General features: G+C 36.8%; 1 long non-coding RNA gene across 1 annotated transcript in view; it reads left to right on the top strand.

The window, feature by feature from the left end:
- The first annotated feature begins 2749 nt into the window (after positions 1–2749).
- Positions 2750–26013, top strand: part of LOC115946852 (uncharacterized) — a 90459-nt gene continuing 67195 nt past the window's right edge. The window contains exon 1 of the long non-coding RNA XR_004080868.1: positions 2750–2983. This is a non-coding gene — a long non-coding RNA (uncharacterized lncRNA). The remainder of the gene's footprint in view (positions 2984–26013) is intronic.

Consider the following 26013-nt stretch of genomic DNA (forward strand, 5'->3'; position numbering starts at 1 on the left):
CTGTTCTGCAGAATTGATCTAGTGACAACTTAGTTGTTTAACACAGTCTCCCAGTTCATGTAAGCACTATTTTTATTCTTAGTCCATTTTATCTTCTATTCACAGATGAGACTTCCTTTTGTTTTTACCTTCTCACAAATTTCTCCACCCTTCATACTCCTCTTTGGATCCTAATCTACAATTTTTGCTGGAATTAAGTTTTCCACTTTCTTTCTACCTTCTGTTTTAGTTTTGTCTCTTGTACTTTTTCAGTTTCCCAGATGGCAAGCATATTCTTTAGCTTTGCTCTGTTACCCAGACTGTTCCACTTGTTCTTTTTTGTTGAAAGCTTCCCTGACTCACCAGTCTCCTCTGAGCTATCTCTTATATGACCTCTCTCTCAATAAGTGTCCATAAATCCCCAGTTGCCCGTTCAGTTTACTTTTGTTACACCATTTCCTTAAACACACATCTTCATTCAACACTGCCTCCAGGCACATCTTCTTTTCATGAACTTTAGCAGATGACACTTCAGGCGTCCATATCTTTCCAGAGAATAAGACATCCCACAGCTGCTGCATCCAGTTTACATTGTCTCTAAAATTTGTCTTGTACCGTCCATGGCTCTCTCATTTCCTTACATTTCCTCTTACGTGTAACTTTAAGGTGAAAATCCCTCTTATTGCTGGATATTTCTTCCTTTTTCTGGGCATCCCTTTTGCGGGTGATGTACAGGTTGGTGGGACTGAACAGCTGTGCCATTATCAGCTTGGCATACTGCAGGACTGAGAGGTGTATTGCAGGGTGCAAAGTAATAGGAGCAAATTTGGTTCACAGTCCATCTTTTTCAAAGCCACCTATCAACTGGGAGGCTGCTTTCCACAGCTATCATACACAGGTTAGATACTAAGACTAGTTTCCTGAAGGCCCTGCTGGAGTCAAATTCAGCTGTTATTACCTAGTGAGCGGTCACAGCAAAAAGAACAAGAGAGAAAATTTGAAATACAATTTTGTGCCCAACAAGCACATAAGATACGACCAAAGAACAGGGCTGAGAAGTTCTGGAGACTGCACAGGTAAAGATAAGATTTAGGTGAGGTTAAATATTATCAGGGTAAATATTCAGATATACAGAGTCTTGTTGAAGGATCCTTCCCCCTCCCATAATAAAATAATCAAAATCCCAAACCTTCTTCAGTGAACCTGGAGCACTTCTCAGAGGAAGCACTTTATGGGGCTCAGGCAGACACCAATAAATGTGCCATATAGCATGTATTAGGAAATCCAAATATATTCTTCAGTATTTTGTCCAATATCTATGTAATCATTTATCTGCAGCAAATTTTACTGTAAATGTGATTATTTCCAAGAAGCAATTTCTCATTACTAGATTAAGTACAGTACTTACGACATATTCTGTTCAGACAGAGGCATCATTCTGGAATCTGTGTTCCAATAAATGTTGGGGTCCTACAAAGAAAACTTCTAGGGCTTTACCCCCGAAATGTGAATCACTAACAGGAACACAACAGACTCACGTTGGACTCTACTTCAACTGCAAATAAGCAAGAGACAGAATTTAGCCCTATGTGTCTTTGTAGGTGGTTTCATTCTATTGATCTCTGACCAGGTTAGCAGAATTTTAGAGCAAGACATGCCTCTTACAAGACAAAGGTTAACTGTTTTAACTGCTAATATGGGACATTTTGTCCCACCAGATCTTACCAAATAATTATTCTCAAAGAATGTTAATTTCATCCTTTCCTGTTTTCAGCTGGTAATGAAAAGACACATGACCAGCCATTCTACTTTCTGTTCATGACTTTCAGAGTGGAATGAATACATGTAGAGGTTCACAAAATTCTGTATTTCAGTGTAAAAATAACTAATTTGAAGTACTCATAAACAAAAGAAAAAAAGTTTAGCTAAGGTTCCTCTTGGATTGGATACAGGTTGAAGAGGGTTGAACATACTCTCATATTTCTCTAATCAGCTTAAGTACTGCATTTAAATCAAATCAGGAATGTGCAACAGGTAATGTTTGTGGTATTTATGTTAATAAGGGAGAAATTCTGAAGCGGTTGAATGCAAATTTTTGTATCTCTTTTGTCTTGATAGATTTTAGATAATGTTGAAAATACTGGCTGGAGCACATACCATCATCCTGTTATTCTCCTGCACAGAAGTGCTTTGAATGCTACCTTCCCTTAACTATTTTAAAGACACCTGCACACTCACAAACAATAAATCTGTCACAGCACACTTGGAAATATCCCATCTCCATTTGTATAAGTTACTCTGCTCAAAATATTTCCATGTTTAAAATCATTTAGTGGGGTTTACCAGATTTATAATCATTTGAGGCTTGCAGTATAAAACCCTAGCTGCATGACAGACTGAGTTATTAAGTGTTTATAGAAATCTGATCAAATGGACCATCAGAAGGGGGGGGGGGGAAGAGGGGGGCGGCCGGGGGGTAGGAGCGGGAAGTGGGGAGAAGGAGGGCGGAAAAACCTGTTTTAAACTCGACCATGACAGCTTTCCTCATCTTACAACTGTGACATGAAGAGGGAGCTGTAGCTCTTCTGAGACGCAGCGCTGCCTGAACCGGAGTATCCAGCCAAGCGCCCCGATCTCTCTCCTCTCTCCTTCCTCGCTCTCCTCCGCTCCCCTCTCCTTCACTCACTCACTTACTCTTCCTTTTTTTTTTTTATTTTTTTTTTTTTATCCCGCTGCCCCTGTGCCAGTTAATTTAAATGTATCTGTTCAAGTGGAGATAATCCATGCAAATCAGAGGCACTGGCTCTCAGTGCTTGATTCACAAAGAGAACTCAGCTTCAGGAGGTCACTCGTTCACAGCTGCTCCTCCCATTATATTTTTCCCTTATTGCAGAACTGCTGCATGTATACAGTGACTGAAAGGACTCAATTTACTGCAACTGCTGCCTGGTTTTACTTACAACTTTCTTTAAAGGGGGACTTACCTTCTATCTGTCTTACTAAGGTAGGAAGTCTGATTCTTCTAAAGACATGTAATGCCTCCAGTGTTTGCTCATTATCAGATCCCAATATAATGATGCATATTGTTGTCAGAATTAGGTCCTAATAGAATTGGCCAGGTGCTCGATGCTTTTGTTACTTGTGTGTATAGGTGCAACTGTTTAAATGGCTGCTTTAACTGTTTGTTTAGACAGCTATGTATCCCCACTTCCCCGATCTCCACCCCCCATCCCCCCCCCCCGGTTTTCTTTTCTTTTTCATAATGGCAGGTAGGATCTTAGCACATCAGCTTTCTAATCTATGAATATAATATTTAGTCAAGTTTGTATTTTCTTTTAAAATTCTTTTCTAATGTCTATGTAAGTTAATGCAGTGCTCTGTACCCCCCAAAGGAAAACAGTATCAAGAGAGCTTTCTGTCCTGAAACCTTATTAAGGTGCTATCTTTGGAGCAGAACAAACTGTTGAAAGGTTTTAAACAAAAATAAAAAGGTCACCTTTTACTTTGCAGTATTGTAAACAAGGAAACTCCAGGCCTCACGGCAAATGGGCCTGTCATAAATTTAGACCACAAGGTAAACATACAGTTAATAGAATTGTGGTGAAATGGAACCCTCACAGTTCTCTGCTAATATCTATTGTTTGGAAATGTTGGACAGGCAGTTCTTGCTCTTTGCAAACAAAGTGCAACTCAGAAACAACTGTTTGAATGTGATTCTTAAAAACTCCTTAAGAAAAGGAAAGTCAGGCCCTCCATTAATTATATTCTAACTTTGAGCATAAATCACATGAAATACTGAATTAATGCATCTGACAGCACACACTAGTTTTATGAAGGCCAACAGTAATCTTACATTTTTTAAATGTGTATTTCTTTGCAGTTGTTGTAAGAATTTAGGGATGCAAATGACTAAAATAACTATAAAAAACCACTTTGGATGTGTTAAATCACAGATACTGGATTTGAAGTGTAATATATCAAAAGAATAGAATTATTCTGACTTACACTTGTCCCACAGTAAAGTTCTTGTTTGTTGTCTTGCACAGCTGGAGTTAAGAAATTACAATAATAACATTTGGAGCCACCCTGCTTTTGTATAGACTTACTATCTAACACACTCAAGTTAATCAAATAACAGTTCTGTGAAGCTTTAGACGGAGTTTAAAATTAGAATTCAGTTGCCCAGTCAGGACAGAGAAGCACAGATACTCCAAAACATACCCTGTCTAATTTCCTCAAAAACACTTGGGATATACGTTTTCTGTTTTTCCTTTCTGCATTAGATATTTTTAATTAGCAAGCTTCAAGAAAGAGTACTTGCTTGCTATATTAAGTATCTTGGTGCCTACAATGTGCACCTTTTCTCTTTGATGTACAGTCTGTTTTTTGAAATAAATGCATTCTGGAGTACAGTACAAACCCAGAGAGCCTTGTCATTGTTAGCATAAAGAAGACATCTACACAAGTATTACTGTGCAGAGGGCAATCTTTCTTTCTCTGGCATTTGTTAGGTTACTGTACATAGAATTTAGCAGATAAATATATTTTGCTTCATGGCATTTTGGAGATCCTATTGGTATGCAGGTTACCCTGTGAGGATGGCAACTGAAAAAAGAAATATGTTTTATAGGAGTGTGTAATAAAAGCCCTTCACAATGATGTAAGTGGAGTCTGACCTTTCTTTCTTATCCTGTAATTAGAATTTTTATTAACTCTTTCAAGTGCAGAGTTTTTTGAGTAAATTAATGTTACTTAGGGAGAACAAGCATGTATTTTTGATCTATGAGTTTTAAAAGTATGATTTTAGAATCCTTTTTACACAGGGAAAAAGAAATATATTCTTCACAGCAACTTGCTTCACACAAAGCAATTTTGATTTATAGAAAAGAGCGATTTGATACAGCATCCTGCCTCCCCCAGAAGAAAGAAGAGGAAAAAAAAATAAGGGGAGAGGGAAAGTATTTCTAAAAAAGACTTCTTTCATTTTGTGAAAGAGAAGGGAATGGATTTTAGAGATGAGAGCTGAACTTAAGGAAAGACATTAAGGATCTTTTGTCTGACTGAATCTCTGGCCAGGATAAAGTTGGGAAGTAAAGGTGATCCCTGTGGAGTTTAGCAATATACAGAGATGAGATTAGATGACTCACCACTGGAGTTATGAAAAAGGGAAAAAAAGACCTTTCCAAGGAAGATTTTTTGTAAGTGGATTAAAATATTGTTGCAGCAGGCAGTTATTTGCTACTTCCTTTCCACCTTTTACCCAATGACCAATGTCTTAGAGGGACAAAAGTGCTCCTTTGTGAGTCATCAGAAGCATTTCATGCATTTACTTCCAAATAATCTACTCAATTCTCCTTGTAGGTTCACCAGGTTTACCAGATGTAACTCAGTTAATTCCTTGATACACTGAAATAAATAAGAAGAAATCAAGTGTTTATATTATTGAGGCCTCTGAATGTATTTTCAGTAAACTCTCTAAGGAGTGAACTTTTGTGTTTATTTTCAGGCTGGTTTATGCTATAAAGTTTTCTAAACAAGATTGTCTGTGTTCTGTGGCCAGTTGCTTTTTTCTATTGGAGTGGTTCCTTCCTCTGCCTCTGCAAACTTGCCATTGCTATAGTAATTCAGTCAAACATCTCCAAGATAAGTTACCTGATGGTCCACTGTAGTGTGCCTTGCAGCAGAATCTATAGGATGCAGTAAACCTTGTAGCTGTGTATAATGCAGGGCTCTTACTCCCATCAGACTCTTTTTGCTGGTTTTACAAAGCACACTTAAAAAGATAAATGATCGTCTTAAAAGGATGTTGTAGAGATTGTTAATAAGTTCCATTCAACTTTTTAAAGGCCTTAGTTGTTTTCAGCTCTAAGCGGGTATATTTGCTGAACTATACCTTAAAAATATTTTAGTGAAGGAAGAAAATTCGGGAATCCTAAAAAGTAGTAAAGCCTTTAAGAAAGTGTACAGCTATAAATAGGAAATCTAATTGTCAACAAAGTTCTTGATCAATGATTTGTCATTAGTATTTTCTATAATTGCATAGAAAGAATATGTTCCCCATAGCTTCTCATCAAATTATGTACAAAATTATATCACAGTCTCTTATCATTTTTTGTACTGTAGATTATTAAAATGTAATGTTGCAGAGTACAGACCTTGCAATTCTTTTCAGATAAAGCATGCTTATACCTCTAGGGGTTAAAAGCTGAATCAGATCCATAACTTGCCTACTGACAGCCTTTGAAGTTGTTCCTTATTTATTTATTTATTTTAGTCTAAAGGTTTAGATTGACATCCTTTTATATGTTTGGAATTCCTCAGCAGATGTAAAATGCTTGGTAATGACTGAAATTAACCTGAGGCTTTATATATCTGTCTTCCCCAGGAACTGCAGTGAAGCTTTAGTAACAGTTGAGAATTTTATGCAAACAACTATTCTCATGAGAACATTTCATTGCTACTCCGTTTATAATTTCTAGAGGTGTTTTAAGTCAAGTTGGACCCTTTTGCCTCTCTCTGTCTCCCTAGTGCCTTTTCTGGGGAGTCTACATTAAAATTTTCACTGATGAAATGCACCAAAAAAGAGGCAGATAAAAAGAAAATAAGTGGAGTGGAAATGAATCTGTAAATGGCAAGTCTGTGAAACATTGAACATGGTTATCTGACATTATGTCAGAGAGTGTTATCTCTTGAGGAGAAATGAGCAAGAGCAGTCCACACAGGAAAAGTAATAGTTGCTTTACTTCTGTCTGTTTATTTGGGATAGCTTGAACTGTCTCCCACTTTTTTTTATTTCTCTCAGTGTGAAAAAATTAACTATTAGAAATGCAGCCAGTAGGCATCTGATTCAAAAGCAGTGCTCACTTGACCTTTGGACACAAAATATCTAATGCAAACAAAAAATCTAAGCAACCTCAAACATCGCTGTGTACAAGAAATATAAAGGATGAGGGTCAGTAGACATGCAACACTTTTAGAAGTAAAATAAACCACTGAAATAATTTGGTTAGATTAGCATTTCTTTCTCCATTCTACATCAGAGTATGAGATGCTGAGTGTTTGTCCAGTGTACCTGAGGCAAAAGATCTGTGGTAAAATTCTACATTAGTTTTAAATGCCACTGAAATTTTATGGAGAGGAATAAAGTGATAAAGGAGGGTAAGAGATTCTAAACCAACACATACATAATTCTCAAAGGTTAGGTTTTGTAAGAGACAAAGAGTACGTAGGAATTTAGACATATTTAAAGTCTATGTGATCCTGCCACTTCTTTAAATGTTACATTTGTCACTTAAGGGACTTCATCCCTCCCACTGTATTAATTCTGCCAGTCTGGGGTGGGAAGGAGGGGTTAACCTTGGGGAGAATGTGACATGAAAATGCATGAGTGTGAATGGATAAACATCCCTCAGTAACTAGCCACTATTCCTTACTTCTCTTTCTATGAAGTTATGAAAGAAGAAAGCAGGAGACAAAATGCATCCCATGTGAGACAAAGGACGGAAAGAGGGATGAAAGTTCTGTCTCTGGAGAAATAAAGCTGGTCACAACAGGCCACTGGAGCCAGCACTTTGATATCTGACTTGCCCCTACAGAACAGTCTAAGTCTATGACTTAGAAACTGCAGTCTGATGAAGAGGATAAAAAACTTGTCAAAGTCAAGAAACAGCTCCCATGTAATTTCTGTTACCTACTCTTTGCACTGGGTGCATCAGATGAATTCATAGAACAGTAATAGTAAAATGTTAATTGGCAACCTAAAATCTAAAAAAGGAAAGGAATTTCAGAATTTCCCCTAGTGAACCTGACGATATATAATTCCCATCAGCTTTACAACTGATGCAAGAATAGTTCACTTGGATTATAAACAGGAGGTATAATAAGCTTCTCTTACTAAAATGTCATTTTCCATGTTGAATACTAACTTGATCACTGCAGACACAGAGAGCTGAAGGAGTAGACCACTTGGAAGAGGGGGCCCACAGGGACCCCATGCATAAGTGACCTTGTTCCACATTTCCTGCAGGTCATGGAACTGGTCTGTGATGAACTTTTCCATTATTTCAGTAACTTCTGCGCTTCATGTCCGGTGAGTTATGTGTCACCCAGTGCCTCCTTTTTCAGGGAAGGGAGGGATGATCCACAGGGAGATGCCTGAAAGTTAAAGAAGAGAAATGTTGAGCTTGCCAGAAAATTATACAGGTTATGCTTGATATCACTGATCTCCCCATGTCCTGCTGGCAGCCTCAAAAATACATCTATAAGTGAGAAAAACAGAAATATTTCACAAATGTGCTTTATGTGGCTTCTTCTTACATGAAGCAGGAAGGACAGACAGACACAGAAGAGTATTGAGGTAATAGCAGGACAGCCAAGGACATTATGAAAGGCTGCTTAAAAGTACAGGACATGATCTACAGCCAGAACATTTGGGTTTAATTTACTTAAAGTTACATTAATGGATTATGAAAAAAACAAATACAGGATAGCATTTCTGGGGACCTTCCCTGTCTTGGTTGGCATGTATCTTTTCTCTAATGTTCCAGTTTCTCCTTTGGGCTTCCCTCTATCTCCCCCAAAATCCAACAAAAGTGTACCATAAAACCTGTTTAATTTTCTACGAAAGATTATACTAAGTGTGCTTTTAATGTAATGATGTCAGCGGCAGATGATAACATGTATTAAGTAGTGAAAACTGCTGATTATCTGTCAGGATAAATCTGTTTATTTCAGAAATAGCAGTCTGACAACCCCCTGTTGTTAATCATGAATGTACATGCTAATGCCAGGTACTGTTTGGTTGGAGTCTCTTGGACGAATGTGTTTGTTACATTTTTGGTTTGATGCTCTTTACGTAGAATTTTGAAAATTTTCTGTAAATGTATGTATATTTAATATATATTTTTAAGAGAGTGGATAGAGCAAAACCACTGGTCTATCACTTAGGTTTGCAGCAATTAAGAGGAAGGAATGACTTGTGAAGAGAGAGAGTGGATTATGGGATTACACAATGGTTCAGACTGTGCCCATTGCTGGGTTCATCTTTAGTAATTTCAGTTCAGACTCATTAGTGATGAACATAAACAAGCCAAAGAAAACTTAGGGAGTTCTTTCTTTTTACCTGGGAGTTATTACTCTTTTATTTTTTTATTGTTTTTCAGTATTTGCAGCAGTTCCTAATTATATTCTGAACTAAAAAAAAAAAAAAACAAGATCTCCAGATGAACCAGCCAGCTTTCATAATGTTGAAAATTTGACCAAGCTTTTGTGTTGTAGAAATTAAATATTATGTATTTGTAGTGAAACATAAATGGAATACTGAGGTATAGTTTGCCAAATCTTAGGTGAAGAGGTATTTTGTCTGACTTCGCTGCATTTTGATCATTTCATGAATGCTGTAAAATGCTAAATAGCATAACAAAAATTGATATTTATGTTGACATTTCAGGATTCTAAATAGAAGCTGAGAAAATCTAAGCAAACTTCACTACCTCCACAGCTGTGCTTCCAAACCCATCTGAGTTCTGGCTAATTCACTTTTTCTCCCCACATACCCTCAATTGGCCTTAATATAAACATCTCTCTCTAAAGCAATTTCTCTCCAGAAGATTATGCACATCTTCATCTTAATTCAGAATTTACATGTGTACTTTGCATATTTTTGCATCAGTATGTGTGTTTTAAATTAGATAAAGGTCACTGTCATTCATAATCAAGAAGAAGGTGTATAAAAGGTCAGGATTCAATAAGAAAACCTGATTAGATTGTAGAGGTTTGTTCATATGATTCAGTATATCATTGGATAAGTGGAAATCATGAGTCAACAAATTAACCTTGGTATAATGGGTTACTTGCTTCAGTAGGATCAGAAACGAGATTCACAGGGTTTTTTTCCAATGCACTCCTTGTTTGTCTCCGTAATAAGTAGAAATACCATAGTGTTGATAGTTACACAACTGAGTCTTTTTATAATTTAATTTGTCTTAAAATGCAACACAAATGACAATTCTTGTGTTAGAAAAGGAAAAGGAATTGAGGCATCAAATACATTTGCTATAAATAATAATGAAATGAAAATTCTCCACTGTAAAATTAAGTTAATTTAAAATAATGGCCTGTGTTTTTCAGATAGGCTTTAGCTTAAGCATACTAAAGAACCTGTGATGAGTCAGCTTTCAAGGTCTAGTGTCAGAAGGAGATCCAGGATGCAAGTCAGCATGAACTAAGAGCAAAGATAAACTCACAGTCCACATATTGGTCCAACACCTGTGTCGGAGCAATCCCAGGCACAGCTACAGGTTGGGCAGAGAAGTGATTCAGAGCAGCGCTGAGGAGAAGGACTTGGGGGTGTTGGTTGATGAGAAAATGAACATGAGCCAGCTTCAGTGTGCACTTGCAGCTCAGAAAGACAACCATATCCTGGCCTGCATCAAAAGGAGCATGACCAGAAGGTCAAAGGAGGTGATCCTGCCCCTCTACTCTGCTCTCGTGAGACCTCAATTGGACTATTGTGTGCAGTTCTGGTGTCCTCAACATAAAAAGGACATGGTACTGTTAGAACAAGTCCAGAGGAGGGCCACGAGGATGACCAGGGGACTGGAGCACCTCCCATATGAAGAGAGGCTGAGAAAGTTGGGGCTGTTCAGCCTGGAGAAGAGAAGGCTGCGTGGAGACCTCATAGCAGCCTTCCAGTATCTGAAGGGGGCCTACAGGGATGGAGGTGAGGGACTCTTCATTAGGGACTGTAGTGATAGGACAAGGGGTAACGGGTTCAAACTTAGAGGAGGTTTAAATTGGATCTAAGGAAGAAATTCTTTCCTGTTAGGGTGGTGAGGCACTGGAATGGGCTTCCCAGGGAGGTTGTGAATGCTCCATCCCTGGCAGTGTTCAAGACCAGGTTGGACGAGGCCTTGGGTGATATTGGTTTAGTATGAGGTGTCCCTGCCCATGGCAGGGGGGTTGGACCTAGGTGATCTTAAGTTCTTTTCCAACCCTAATTATTCTATGATTCTATGAGTCTATATTGGTTCTGTCAGAAACCTTCCACGTGTTCTTGGGTGAACCACCTACACTGACTATGGCTCTACTTCCATCTGCAAAAAAGAACAATAGTAACAAGGCTTATATTGCAGAAATGTTTCTGTTTCTGCAGACATGGATTTACCAGAAGGGCAATGCAGATTTTAGAATTTCCACCACTGCCCCTCTCATTACATCATATTTGTGCTTCCTTACTGCAGTCAGAGTATCAGGGCTGTGGATCTGTGTGCTTGAAAACACCTGAGGATTCTTCAGTAATATTCTCCAGGGTAGATGATAAATATAATCTATCCTGGAAGCAGAAGAAATCCATATTTACAGAATAATCTGGTCCTGGAAAAAAAAAAGCATCATTTATACAAAATTATACTACTGTTTCTCAACTTCAGATTGTACAAACTCAGTGCAGTTTTTATGACTCCACCATAAGATTTCCCAAACAGAATTTTGCGGTGGTTTGGGATGTTTGGAGTTGGTGTTGAGGTTGGATATTTTTCACTGGAAAATGTTGCAACTATTTCAACCTGTTCCATAAGAGAAAAATCTATTAGAAAAGCAACTTTACAATTAAAATATACATGTCACTGTTTCAGACATTGTGTATTTCTTTAAGCTTTCTTCACGTCTGTGTAGAATAAATATCAAGTTACTACTTGTTCATTTTTTTTTCCCTTGGGCAGCATTCTGTACCTATTAAATCCTAAGTATGAAAGAAAATCAGACTTGCATGTTACCACTATAAACTTACACCCAATGGTTTTCAAATAACATGTAGGTAATCTCTCTTCTGTAAACAGAGACTTGGGGTTGCTCATAATTAAAGCTGAAAGCATCACAGTTTAAGCTGCTTCTTTTCTGATATTCATATACCTCATTCTCTCCCAAAAAGTAATGGAAAGAAACACTGAACCATGGTAAACTTTCCTTATTTATGATTTTTTTTAATTATTATTTTGTCCACTTTTGGTATAGCTATAATATTAGTCTACTATTGCGTATTTTCAAGGTCAGTTAGGTATGAGCAGGACTTACAGATGAGGCTTTAGCAAGTGAGATTATAGTATCTGTTCCTGATTGTTAAAAGAATCTAACAACCCTTTGTAATAACTGGGCTTAGCTTACTGTAAGTCCCAGCTTCTACCTCTTTTCTGTTTCATAGGTTTATAAGCTTGAGTTATTTGACTAGTGCCCACCCTACAGAGTTCCGCTGCAGGCAAACTCCCAATGCGTGCTGGCCTTGGAAGTACCAGGCTACAGAACCAACATGGGAGAATATGGAGAGTGTGCATCCATGGAGGGTGCACATAGATTAGGATTGCACACTTAAAGCAAATCAGCATGTCCTCCCAAAACACTGAGCTTTGGTCCACATCCAGAAATGGCCTTGTTCCTTTGGATATTGCCAAGCTAGAGGATGTGTTTCAGGAGTGCCCTTGATGGGATTTGACCAGTCTCAAGCATTCAGAGCACACGACCCAGCTAGAACTTGCCCAAATTAATATATCATGAAATACCTGACATGTATGTTGGGTTCTCAGTGTTTGACAATTTTCACTACAAACTGAGTGGCAGTACTCAGTAAGCTAGACATCCTGAGACATATCTCCATAGAGAGCTGGTACTAAACATAATTCACCAGCTCTAACCCTTTTTCGATTTTAGGGAGTCAGTGTATTCAAGTAATTCTTGCATCTTGCTGCAGTCATAATATAAAAGGGACCTTTGGCCACCTCATCAAAGCTAGGAAATCATATGGATCAAGGAACATCCCTTCTGTACTGTAGCCATCTCTTGTGACTGAGGGCTGATGAGGAAGATGCTCCTCATAGCCTCTCTTCTCTCAATATTATCTGCATGTAACAACCAGAATTAGCTCCTATGTACATAGAAAGAAAAATTCGTCATACTCCTTTGAAGCAGAGGAATTGATCTTAAGTCACTGAACAGGACAACCTGGTGCATAACTTCTTAGAGCACAAAGAAAGCTAAGCCATAATTTCATAGATGATAACACAGGCAGTTTTATGAGTGTTTTCTCAGTAACGCATTAAGTCACATGCAAGTAGGTGAGAGGAGCACTGTATGTAAAGTCATCAGACTTTCAGTGTCTTATCCCTGAAACAGTGTTGTATCAACTATTTTTGCAGTTAAAAAGGGACATTTCTCTTGAAGCATCTCATACAAATCTTTGGGTTATGGTAGCATACAATAGTATCCGCCCACACCAACTTCCTTTAGCTGTATAGATCTATCACTTTGTGTTTCATTTAGCCCATAGTGTCTGTGCTGGAATTTCCGTGAAGACAAGGTGTTGGAAATCAAGAACCTCCTAGTTCTGACACTGGTTTTTAAGCTACCTTTGGAAAAATCACCTAGGTGAATTTTTCCAAACTTAAAGTTGTGAATTTAAATTTCATGTATAAGCATCTAAATTAGTGGTCTGATTTTAATGTGTGCTGACACTCACATTTTCAATCAACTTCAAAGGGAGTTGTGAGCGCTCAGAAGTCTAAACCTATGAAAATCAAGCCAGTTAGACACTCAAACTTGAAAGGTTTCTCCCATACCATTATTGTTATTTGCATTACTTTAACTTGAAACCCCAGTTACAGGACTAAAGTGCTAGGCACTGTATTTTGTATCTCTTTTTTTTTTCTCATTTCTTTATATGTAAAACCTGGCACACAAGGATGTTGTGATGATTGTTTGGTTAATATTTGTCTCCAGCTTTGAAAAATAAATGCTCTATAAACACAGAATATAATTATTCATGGAAGAAAGTGGTATGCCTACTATTCATTTGTTTTTGAAATAAGTTCATTGGATTTTTAATCTGTCCTTAGAAAACAGAGCTGATACTGCATGTGGAATATATATGATAAAATATAAGGGCCAAATTAATAATCTGCTGCTAAAATATATGCAATACCTCTAGTAGTTTGATCAGTAAATAGAAATTAAATATTTATATGTTGTGTTTAATTTGAACAGAAACCCACAACGTTTAACAATCTTTACATAATCCTCAGAGAAAATAAGTAGGGTGAGGAACCACAAAGCTTCCTTTTGAATCTTTTGTCTTGTCCATACCTCTATTTTAGTTACACTGATCCCTCACTAGCAAACAGTAGACTCTTGTAACTGGGACCTACGTAAGGCTTACTTTTTTCCCTGTGGATTCAATAACTAAGCTTCTTGGAACAGCTTTGATGAAACCATCTTCTTCTGTAGAATACAATTCTGGCAGTGGTGATAAATTCCACAAAATGGTGTCAATTTAACCCACGTTTTCTTATGAAACAAAACCAGGAAGGAAATTGGTAATACACTGGTGTTTTCAGAGCAAACCTTGTATAGAAGTGATTTTTGTTGTATGTTTTTGATATCACAATCTTACATAACTCAAAATTAAACTTTTTTGTTATGTGAAAATATTTTGCTTAAAAAAATTTGGTTTCACTCACAAATAATAAAGAAATAGTTCAAAGATTATTTTTAGTTTAAAACTTTTTAAATACTGAAGTGTCCTATGGATCATTTTCCAATCTCTGAAAAGCTAATGAGGTCAGTAGCAGTGTTCCTATTAACTTCAGTAACATAGCACAGTTGCTACATCTGAGGAAATGCAATCATGGTCTACTTGAGTTTTTGTACCTCTAAATGCAACAAAATGTATACATATAATCCACCAGATCCCTAGTCTAAGATTAAAACAATATGTAAGCATTTCACAAGAAAAATTATTTATTTTTCTTTTTATTTTATATATATCAGAGCTTTTACTTTTTGGTGGTGGTTTGGCCCATGGCTATAATGCCATGACATAGGCACTTCCCAGTGTTATCAAATCAGGACTTTAATATATGTAAAAGTGCAAGCTGTTTGCTTTTGTTTTGGGGTTATTTTGTTGGGTTTTAGGGGTTTTTTTGTTTGTTTTGGGGGTTTGGTTTGTGTGTGTGTGGTTTTTGTTTTGTTTGTTTTTAAATAAGACAGGTATTTTAAAAACAGGCACTAACTGATTAATAAGTTTGTTCATGCAGACCTTCATTCAGGCATCAAGAATAAGTGCTCTGGCTGCTTGATAAATGTCCAGGCTAAACACAAATGTTGTTATTTGTCAAATAGTAACTGTTTTAATGGCCAATTCTTCAGGATCTTTAACAGCTATAAATTGATCTCCAGAACTCAGATGTCACAGCATAGTCCTGGTATTTCTAAGGATCCAACTTAGGGAAACTAGGGTACAAAAGAAGGAAATGCTTTAATTTACTCCAGGGACACAGTATATTAGGCATAGTAATGAGGATTTTGGCAACAAGCAGCAAGTCAAGGATATTATTTTTCTACAAAGCAGATAACATAGTAATCAATCTAGGCAGCCATTGTATATCTTCCGATACTCAGGGTTTTAATAAAAGTAATCATCAGGAATTCTATTTAGACTTCAGACCTTTACATCTTGAACCATTAAAAATAATGATACATGATTTTAATCTATTTGGTGTAAACTGATTGATTTCTTGCTTGTAAACTGCACTCTCTTCAGATAGATCAATTTTCGCATTTACCATATCTAATTATTTTCTGTTTCCTACTTGCTTTAAAAGGCATAGATCATTTGGGGATCCCTTTTCTTAATTGACAGCTTCTTGATAGCTAACACAAATAACAAAATAAAGCCAGTAGAAGAAATAAGTTGTATTTTATAGAAGGTTTAGCACAAGTGTTTCTATCCTGAGTACAAAGGGCTGTGCATGCTTCCTTTATCTTGTAGTCTCAGGTGGTGGCATTAAGAAACCAACATTTTCTGCATTTCATACATAATGTTCCATGTGATTACAAACCTGAGCCTAGGTAGCTGTATAACGTTTGCCCAAAAATGAAAAGAAAGACATGCTCCTGAGAGAAAGTACCCAGACCCGTATCTTCTGTGATATTTGGGAAAGTCAGTCTTTCAGAAACTGCATAGAGAGATCAAATGTGATAATAAAGGCTCGCAATTCTACCAGGTTTCCCTAGAACAGTACTTCAGAAATGTGAGGTGTGAAAGGCAATCTGTGCCAGATACTGATTAAATTTCAGTCATCTATCCAAAGCAGTCCCTAGTTGCTTGTAAAATGCGCCATGTAATTACAGTAAGTACAGTTTTTAAAGCAATTTGCACATTAGCCTTTATCTTGGGTCTGTCTTTGTGGGAGCATTTCTTCTTTGGAATCAATATCCTTAAAATATATGTTAATCAGCTATATGAATTTGTAGCCGTATGGAGTCTTTAAATATTTCATCTCTAGTATTTTACTCATGGATTCCTCTTGGCTTTTGGAAAAGCTTAACTGTAATCAAATATCACACTCTGGATGTTTAGCTACACTGTTCAGTGACCCCAGCAGTAAGTCACAACCATATTTAAAACTGTTAAGGAGTTAGGATATGATGCAAAATCAAACCAGGATCTATTAAAATGCTGCCAGGATAAAATAATATTAAGGGCTAAAGTTTGTCCTTTGCTAGTTACACAGGTGCAAATGTCAAACTTGGCAAATCCTTTCAAAACTTTTTGTGTCCTAATATTTCAAATCTTTTCCTAGTCATTGGGCATGGAAGATTAATGCAGGAGCCACTTCTGTAGTTATAGGATGAACACTGGCCAAATAAAAGGGGTCTGGCTCATTGCTGTGATATTCCAATTTTAAATGTAAGTGTGAATTTTGGAAGGAAACTAAGCTAGCTATTTCATTAAAGTTGTACTGGCTAAAACCAGAAGAAATGCAAGGAGTGAATCAAATTCCTCACAGTCAGTAAAACTGTTCCCACCAGAGTTGCACAGTGCAGCTGCAGGTAGCTTTAAATGTTTTTTGTTGTTTTATTCTGTTTGTTCAAGGTGCCTTTTGTAACTGCCAAGCACAGCAAAGCTCCTTAGTTATTCTGCATCTCATTGTTACCAAGGCTATTATCCTAACTGGGGCTAATAATATGAAGCACATTTATGTTTGTGTAGGAAAACTAGGGTCACTAGAGATAATCCAGAAAGTTGTTCCACAAGGGATTATCTAGGATGCTGTTTTCCAAAACTGTCACATATCAGAAAAAGGGCAAAGCACTTGTAACTCTTGTTATTGATCCTCTGTCAAGTCATGATTGCTGTCACCAGCAGGTTACATTCCTTCAACAAAGCAGTGGGCACTGCTACATTTTAAGCTAGACCAGTTTAGTTTCCAGTGTCATATTCCCTTCCTTATCTCTTTCCATACTTCATTCTCTCACATTAAAAGAGATACTATTACAACTGAAAAGATGACATCTGCAAGATTCTTGTTTACAATACCTTAAAATTAGTGCCTCCAAAACACTGTATTTGGGCCTGAGCAGTTTTTGTATTTGGATTTATAGGCCCTGAAATCTCAGTACTAAAGCACTTCATTTACTTAAGCTTTGAGAATATGTAATGATTCTGTTAAAGATCAAATACAGGCTTTAGTGGCCTATTGGACAAAGTTGTACATTTAGAATTGTCATGAAATAACCTGTGTTTTTCAACCTGATTTTGAAATTAAAAGCTTGTATATAGTTCTGTCTAAAGGCTCTAAAGCCTCTCATACCATCAAACACCACTGGTTTGTTAGGCTGTAGTCAAGCATGTAGGGGGCTCTTTGTTTTTCTCTATCTTGAGCATACTCTATGTTTTTCTTACTCACTGCTGTCTTCAGTCTTTGAAACTGTTCAGTGATTAGACCCACAGTTCTCAGATACTTACATGCATTTTTTTAAAGAATGCTAGAGATTTGAATTTTCCAGTGAATCCTCACATTGGTAATTTACTTTAATTAATTTATTGTAATTAAATACTTAGTTTTTTTCAAAGACATTTACTTCCAAAGGTATCTGTCAGTAAATCTGGTAAATATCCTGCTTTCATATCCATATATTAAGATGCAAGCAAGATTTTAATAAAACATTTACTTTTTGTTTTTAAAGTTAACAGTTTTTCCCCGATCACCTCTTGTTTAAAATGGTCTTCAGTTAAGTGCTGATTTTTGGCAAAGATTCTCCACTGAGCACCAGTTTTTACAAAATCACCTCAAAATACCCTTATCAGGCTAGATTTTAGCTTTCCTTTAGCTTGCCTCTAGTTTGCCTTTCTCTGCTTTGACTTAATGTTCATGGAAAAGCATTCCTGAGAGAGCACTGGAAAATGGCTCTTCCCCCAGTGGTCTGTCACCTTCCTCTGCTGAAGCTGACATCCTCCCCTTTCTGCTTGTGGAAGAGTTTGTGTACACATTCCTTAGCCTTGCTGGCAAAATGAGCTGGGAAATCTTAATGGACTATTGAAGGTGAGTATGAGCTAACCCAGCTCATTTTGTCTGAAATGGATTGAAAAGCACTCACACGACCTCCTTCCTCTGTCAGAGCTCTGGGGTAGCAGCTTCCTGTGATGGAAAACAGCACCAACCAATTCAGTGGGATCTTGAACAAGTTTTTTGTCTGTGTCCTGAAAAGCAGGTTCATAATTCACATTACCTTTTCTCCAGCCTTTACAGAAAGACTTATATCAACTGTAAATGAGGAGTTGACTTTTAAGGGAAGCTAAGCAACCAGCAATGAATTACAAGTAGGTAACACAGGGTTTTTTTGAAGCTATGGCTGTAGCCTTTATTGGTAGTTTCAATTACTGAATGACTAGGGGCAAAATGTCGAGGCCAAATCTAGCAAAGTCAGCAACAGCAATAGTAAAATACTGTCTCTGGCAAATTCTCTCTTCTCTAGAAAATGGTTAATTTTTTAAACCTACCATCTAGGTGGTTGAGTCTTCTATTATTTTTAGCAGATACTTCGGGAGGTGAAAGGCCCTTTCAAATAGCCATATTCTGACTCCTAGCTCTTAACCCATCTTTCTCCTTATAAATAACATGCAGAAAGCTGGAGAACCTAGAATGTCCACATAAATATTCCAAAATAATCTCATGTCCTCCATACTCATGAATGCAGCCATTATTTCATGCATCAGTAAACCAACTGATTCATCTCTGCTACACTTTTGCCCTCTAATACAATGTTTGAATCAGGAATTGTTAAAGTTCTCATTAGGTTTGTTGTGAGGTTTCATAATGAATTCTTTTTGCAAGCTGGAGAGCCTTTTGATTTTTGCTTGCATATTCATAGAAGAACTATGTCATAAACAAAGTCTAAATCTGGCACTACTCTCTTGCTAAGCCACACTAAGACTGTGTTGCATCTTTCTACACTTTACTTCATAAAGAAAACAATGTCAATGCCAAGTATGGAAGGTGAAGAAGGCTGCTATTTAAAGAATAATTTTCTGGCACATGCACCACCATTGGAGGCACATCATAAGCAAAAAGAAGGTACATTGCTTTTTTTTTCACAGTGCAAAATTCTGCCTTGATCTATCCCAGCAGAAAGGACAATACACTTCTCTGTGCAAGACTGTTCAGTGCAATCCAGCTGCTCAGTAGGAATGCACCACTTCTTCTATTTACATATAGAGAGATAAGTAAAAAATATACATATTTTAGGGTCCTTTTTTAACCCACAGTCTCCCTCTAACACAAATGCCCATATGAATCAATAACATCTATCCTGTCAACGTGGAAAGAAAGGCACATATTTATAGATGATGTACATGAATACACTGGTCAAGCAACAGATTCAGGCTTAACTGATATGTTTCATTCAGTGGCAAGCATATTTGCTTAGGGCAGCAAAAAAAAATCTGTATCTCCTAATGATGTGGAACTGAATTCTTTATCTCCCCTGCTGCTAGCTTGTTTTTAAGGCAGAACTGGATATATCTATCACAACTAAATAGGTGTTTTGTAAATTGTACTTAACTTAGCTACCTTTAAGAAAACTTCCAAACCACATACTATATAACCATTGCCAGAGATTTTATCTAGCTTGGCTGGAAAAATGACTTAATGCTACATTCTTCTTGCCAATCAGCACAACAGAATTTTGTTTTTTACCTACTCTCAGCTAACAAGGCAGTATTACAGAAAAAATTTTGACTTCCAGTTGCTGTTTCATTTTTTACCACAGGTCTGTTTAGGGTACTCACAGAAATGTCAAAAATAATACACAAAATCACTGTCATGTGAAATGGCTGATTAGCTGATCAGTTTCCTATTCTATTTCTTTAATACATTTTTTCCAAGAATAATGATTATATTTATAGAAATACAATAATTTCCCATGCTAAAGTAAAATGGTATTTGACATTAACAAAAGGTCAGGTGTCATACTGTAAGCCACAATGAGTATTGCTTTTAAAGATTATTGAATTAAGAGGTACATATATTTGACAAAGTATAGAATTCCAATAACTGCCATAGTAGCAGTGCCCTTTTACATGCCATGGATTTATTGACATTTGCTAACTGTAAAAATGCAAAACAGTTTGCATGTAATAGGCATTATAAATTTAAAAAATAAAGATGTCTTATTGAAGAACATGTTTATTTTTAACAGTTCCTCCTGATTTTGTAAGCGCACATTTGGACACCCAAATGTCTCTTTGTGCATCCCTCTTTGATTGAGGCTCATGCGGGCAAATATATGTTCACTTTTTGAAGGCACTTCCCATTTTGCATTCTTATGAAGTCATGAACCATGTTTCTTTTTCCCCTTAAAAAAAATAATGATACTGCCCCAAACGCTGATCCAAGACTTTTCAGAGGAGTAAGTTAAAATGAGTGTGAGGGCAGCATCATAGCCTCTCTATCTATCGTATTTACCCACACCACAGATCTGTCACGGTATGGTGTGATTGACTGGCCTTAACTGAAGTCCAGGCCTTTTAAGGGTCAGTCATTGCTGGAATTATGCCAGAGCTTGTCTGGATGAAACACCAGTACTTCAAGGACTGACAGTGTGTTTCAAGCTGTGAGGCCAGATTAGCTAAAAAGGAATTTTAACATTGATATTTTTGAACAATCATACTTTGCAAATGTAGCACCTTTTATGTGTGCTTGCAGTTAATAATAGAAAAGCTATAGAGAAGGAGGCTTCTTCTATTCCACAAAGCTGTCCCACACCAGTATAAAACTCTTACAAGCATAAACTATTTATTAACCAATAAGTTAACTTTGACTTTTGAAGGATATCACATATTCAAATTCATCCGTACTTTCAAACAACTTTACCTGGTAATATCATGATTTTCTTATAACAGAAGTCTTGAGGTTTTTGCTGCTGTTGTTGCTGCAGTATGTTGGGTTTTTTCAGTACTGACACAGCATAACTGAAAATCCTGGGCTGGTGAGTTCTGTGTTCAATATTTAAATTGTTCAGTGTTTAAAAGTCCACCCTTTAAATAATGTCCTACATGTAGAATGTAGATTCAAAGGAAGGAGACTAACAGCTTTTCATTAGCCATCAGCCAGTAGTCATCAGCAAGGGTGCCATTCAGGGTACCCTTAACTCTTCCTTTGTTCATCCTTTCTGGGACTTTTAAGCATCTTGTCTCCCTGTTTATGCTAACTACAGAGTTGTTCTCTGGCCTTATTGATTCAAATTCACATCAACTATTCAAGAATTGAAGTCTTAATGATAAAGGAATGGTTAAAATTCAAATAATGCATGGTCTTTATTGTAAAATATGTTTAAAAAAAGACAAAAGCTGCATGTAGGACCTGATAGGTCAGTTGTGTACAATACCTCAGGTTTTGATGCAATGCTTGCCATGATGGATAGCTAGAAGGCTTGTTTTCACTGAACAGTGGCACAGATATAGTCACGTATAATTCAAAGTCAGCACTCAAGTTTCAAACATGGTTGCCTTAACAATACTGCCAAATCTCGCATTTGGTCTGTTAAATCAGCACTTAGGCAAATAAAACAGCCACTTGAGTGACAATTTCAACATACTAATGAGGTATTCAGATGTCAGCAACTGAAAAATACACGCTGGCCTTTTGAATTTAAGCCAAGATTGGTTCTGGGTTATATATAAGAAGGTTTAAGACTTTATAAAAAGATCAAAATAATTCTAAATTTATCTTGATCTTTCTGGAAGAGAGGCAGATGGAATCAGATTTTTTTGTGAAATCTTCACTGTTTTTCTACCTTCCGCTGTTTTTTTATGTAAAACTTTCCTTTGTAACTTTATTATTGATTTATTGTATTTTGGTTCATAAGCAGGTCAAAAAGCATCCTTATGCCGACTTCCTCACTTCCATCCTCATTCACTACAGTTTTCACCACAACAAAACCTGTTCTTGTACAAATGCCTATATCACTACTATTGCCATGAAGCTGTATTGCTATGGCTTTATTCCTTCCATTTCTGCCTTGTGTCTCTCTCTATCACCAAAACCAAACTTAGTTCAGCTTAAATGGATATGGTTTTGGCAGACACCCAGATCAGCTTTTGTTCCATCCAAATAGTTCTGATCATATAGATATCAACTCTTTCATATTCATTGTTGTTCTTTTTTTAATGTATTCATCCATTTCCTAAAAAATGTTAAGATGATGAAAAATATTCCAGATATTTGTCAGAGATGAAGTATCTCTTATACTTTACTTTTCTTAGAAAACAGACTATAAAATGGTACCTTTAATTATGACTTTCAAGAACTAAACCAAAGCATGAGCTATCCGATACGATTCTTGTTATTAATTTCTTAGCAGTATTAGTGTGCTGTCTACAAATGATTGTTCTTACTAGAAGCCCACTGCGTTACAATCCTAAACAGATTGGGAAAATTTCTGTGCTATGCTTAAATGCAAAACAGTACAAAGAGTACAAAGCAGAAGGCAATGAGTCAAAATTTGCCAGCATAATAAGGTGTATTCTTTGCAAACCGTAAGCCTTACCATTCACACGTGCAACAGAGCAAAGAGGTTTTGAGGAGGAATTTGAAGTGGAACAGTGATGTGTTATTTAACAGACAAATTAGCTGAGATATTATTGGGCATGCTCTCTGCCTATTCTGATAATGTAATCTATTTTAGCTTATTTGCTAGCTCCTTGAAATTGCTAGGTATCCATTTACTGGATTAATTAATTAAACATATTTAAATTATGCATTAGTCATGGCTTTAGAAAGTTAGAGTAAATATCATAGGCTTTATTATTTTTCCCTCTCTTACAATTCTCCTATTCCCAGTGTCTAATTTTCATCAATTTTACTTTCATTTTTTCTTCCTTTTAATTTTTTGTGAATTTTTAAATACTTGCTAGCTGTTTCACCACTGGCTGAGAAAGGAGCAGGTGTCTTTTCTCTGGAGTGACACCAGAGATGATCTGTGGAACAACTGAAAACAGAGTTGTCCCTAGAGATGGAGCGCACCCAGTTTTTCCTGTGACAAGCTGTCAGGGCTGGAGACTTAATAAATTAAACAGATTTTTTTTTTAAGCAAAATATTTTCCACTACATTCATATTTTCAGAACATTGTTCTGCCTTGTACAGAAGACAGGGAAATGTAAATGTCAAACACTCACTTCTGTTTAAATGGGCTCATTATACCACAACATGTTGAGGTTTTTTCCCTACCGGCCGGTTCTTTTCACTGTCGTATCCTGTAAGCACTTTCCTTGCACCTGCCTGAGGAGACTAATCCTCTATTAACACATGTTCAAACTGAGCAAAGGCAGAAATAGCAGCCATTTCACTCAAACAATCAAAACCTTGTAAAAATAAATAAATCAGGGTAGCTTTGGTGAAGACATTTGGTTGTTTGGTCTGCAGTGGAAGCCCTGTTACCTCACCATTTTCCATCTGGAGAGCAGGCTTTGCCTTTAGGGCATGGACCTGTTTTGAAAACAGTGCATAAAAACCTCCCCCAGATGTAGGTCTTCAGCTGTGGTATGAGTGTTATAAAGACCTCACCATTCTGGGGGCACAATGTTCCTTCAGTAGCACACTCCCCAAGGATTGGCTATACTCTCATTTTCTTCCTCAGGTTTGTGGATATTTATTCAGATGGAACCATAATTATATGTAATAATATGGACAATGTGTACTTCTGTCCCCTCTTCAGTTTGGTGTTACTCTAGAAGGAGATGCAGAAAGACTACAAAGTGTGATGATATTCCTGACTGGTTCATTGAAGAGAGAAGCTGCCTCTACTAGATAACAAAGAACCACAATCTGACAAGGCAAAGGAAGAGGGAAAATGTGTTCTGACATGGTAAATCAGTGGGCTAAATTCTGTGTGCCTGAACTGCACTACTAAAGAATAGAAGTCCCATGGGGCAGCCTTCATCAATGTCAAGTAGAAAACTGAGCACATTCACAATGCTCAATAAATGACCATATTAAAGCAAACAAACACACCATCAACAATAACACCCTTCCCCCCCAAAAAAGAAAACCTCACTGCAGCTGCTGCACATAAACCCAGGTAGGGAATTTATGATACAAGGTCACATTTTTCTATAACCAAACCCATCTCTGCTAATGAAACAGTTATAAAGATCAAGGATAAACAGTAAACTGTTTAATTTTAAGGTACTCAAATTACATGAATAAATGTGTTAATGCTAGTTGCAATGCATTTTCAGCTCTTTTCAACTCCAAAGCATTTTGTATCTTTCTAAGTTGGATCTTTGAATGGATTCTGTTGACATTTGGTGTCAGCAAATGATTTATAACCAAAAAAAAGTTACTTGAAAATGCAATACTGACAATGTTCTCTCCTATTTGTAAAACTTGTATTCTCATTTGTTTTGTAACATCATGTGTCATAAGATGGCTTTTGCTGTGTGTTTCACTAAGAAATTTGAAATCCCTCTGTCTTATGAACATATCCCTCCTGTTTGTGAGGAATATGTCCTCACAAAAAAGGGAAAAGAGGTCTGTGCTGTTGCCAAGAGACATACCATACAATCTTAAATCAAGACAAAGGAGAGCTGGATTGATGCCAGGTATTTTTCTGGAAGCCTAAATGTATCTAGGTGTTTCTCAGAGAAAGTTGTTGTGGAACAGTAATTTAGAATAATGTACAGCAAAACCAGGCATAATTGAATCTACAAACAACTTCCTTTTGCTTTCTGAAGCATTAGAGCTCAGGTGGTACCTTATTTTATTTTGGTCCCAAGTACCTTGATGTATACAATCTGGTATTTGCTGAAAACATTCCTTTCGTAATGCTAACAAAATAAAATTAATGCTAACATTTCTGAAATAAGATTACATGCAGCACTTCAGCAGCTTATTGTGATTTTGATTACAGATCTCCACAAATGAGTAAAAATTGCAAGAACACATTTACACTGCTTCACAAGTTTCAAGTAGACAAAGAAATTGTATAATACTAGTCATTCACATTTGGGAGCAAAAGCATGGCAGAATTTCAGTTTCTTGCTTTTTCTGTTATGTGTTTGGGCATCTCAGCTAGTTTTGGATACATAAAGGCACAAAAGACAGTCCAGCAAAGACAAGAAAGTTGAGAAGTTCAACAGATTGCTAAATCATAAGACCTGCTGAGGTTCAAGAGGGACAATTTACGTATCAGCATGTGCTGAGGGTTGCAGTCCTTTAAGACATATTCTAGCCTTTGGAGACTACCTTGAGATTTCAAGCCTATGTAATAGTATAATTCAACCTATAAAGCAGCATGCTATTAGTAGGAGAAAACATTACATATGTGGAACAGTGGAAGTCTTTAAGACCCTGTGAAAAATGCATTACTAACTGCTCAGTTATTATTGGAGGGGTTTTTTTGAACAAATTTAAATCTTTATTTGAAATATCACACCATACAAAGGATGTAAAAAACATAATAATTTAACTTGGAGATCACACCAAGGATATATGTGTGCAGTAGTTGCAACAGCTTTAAAAATTACTTTTTCTAAATATTTTGCTAATAATTTTCTGCGGCCCATTTCTAAAATATCACCTATGATTTTAAAATCTGACTCTTTTAATACTTTATTGTTCATTCCTGGAGCTGCAAGATCCACAGAATTTCAGCACAATAAGCCATAGTAATTTGTGATAAAACTCCACTGACTGCTACAGCTAACC

The sequence above is a fragment of the Melopsittacus undulatus genome, chromosome 6, assembly GCF_012275295.1.
Source record: "Melopsittacus undulatus isolate bMelUnd1 chromosome 6, bMelUnd1.mat.Z, whole genome shotgun sequence".
NCBI classification, from domain to species: Eukaryota; Metazoa; Chordata; class Aves; order Psittaciformes; family Psittaculidae; genus Melopsittacus; species Melopsittacus undulatus.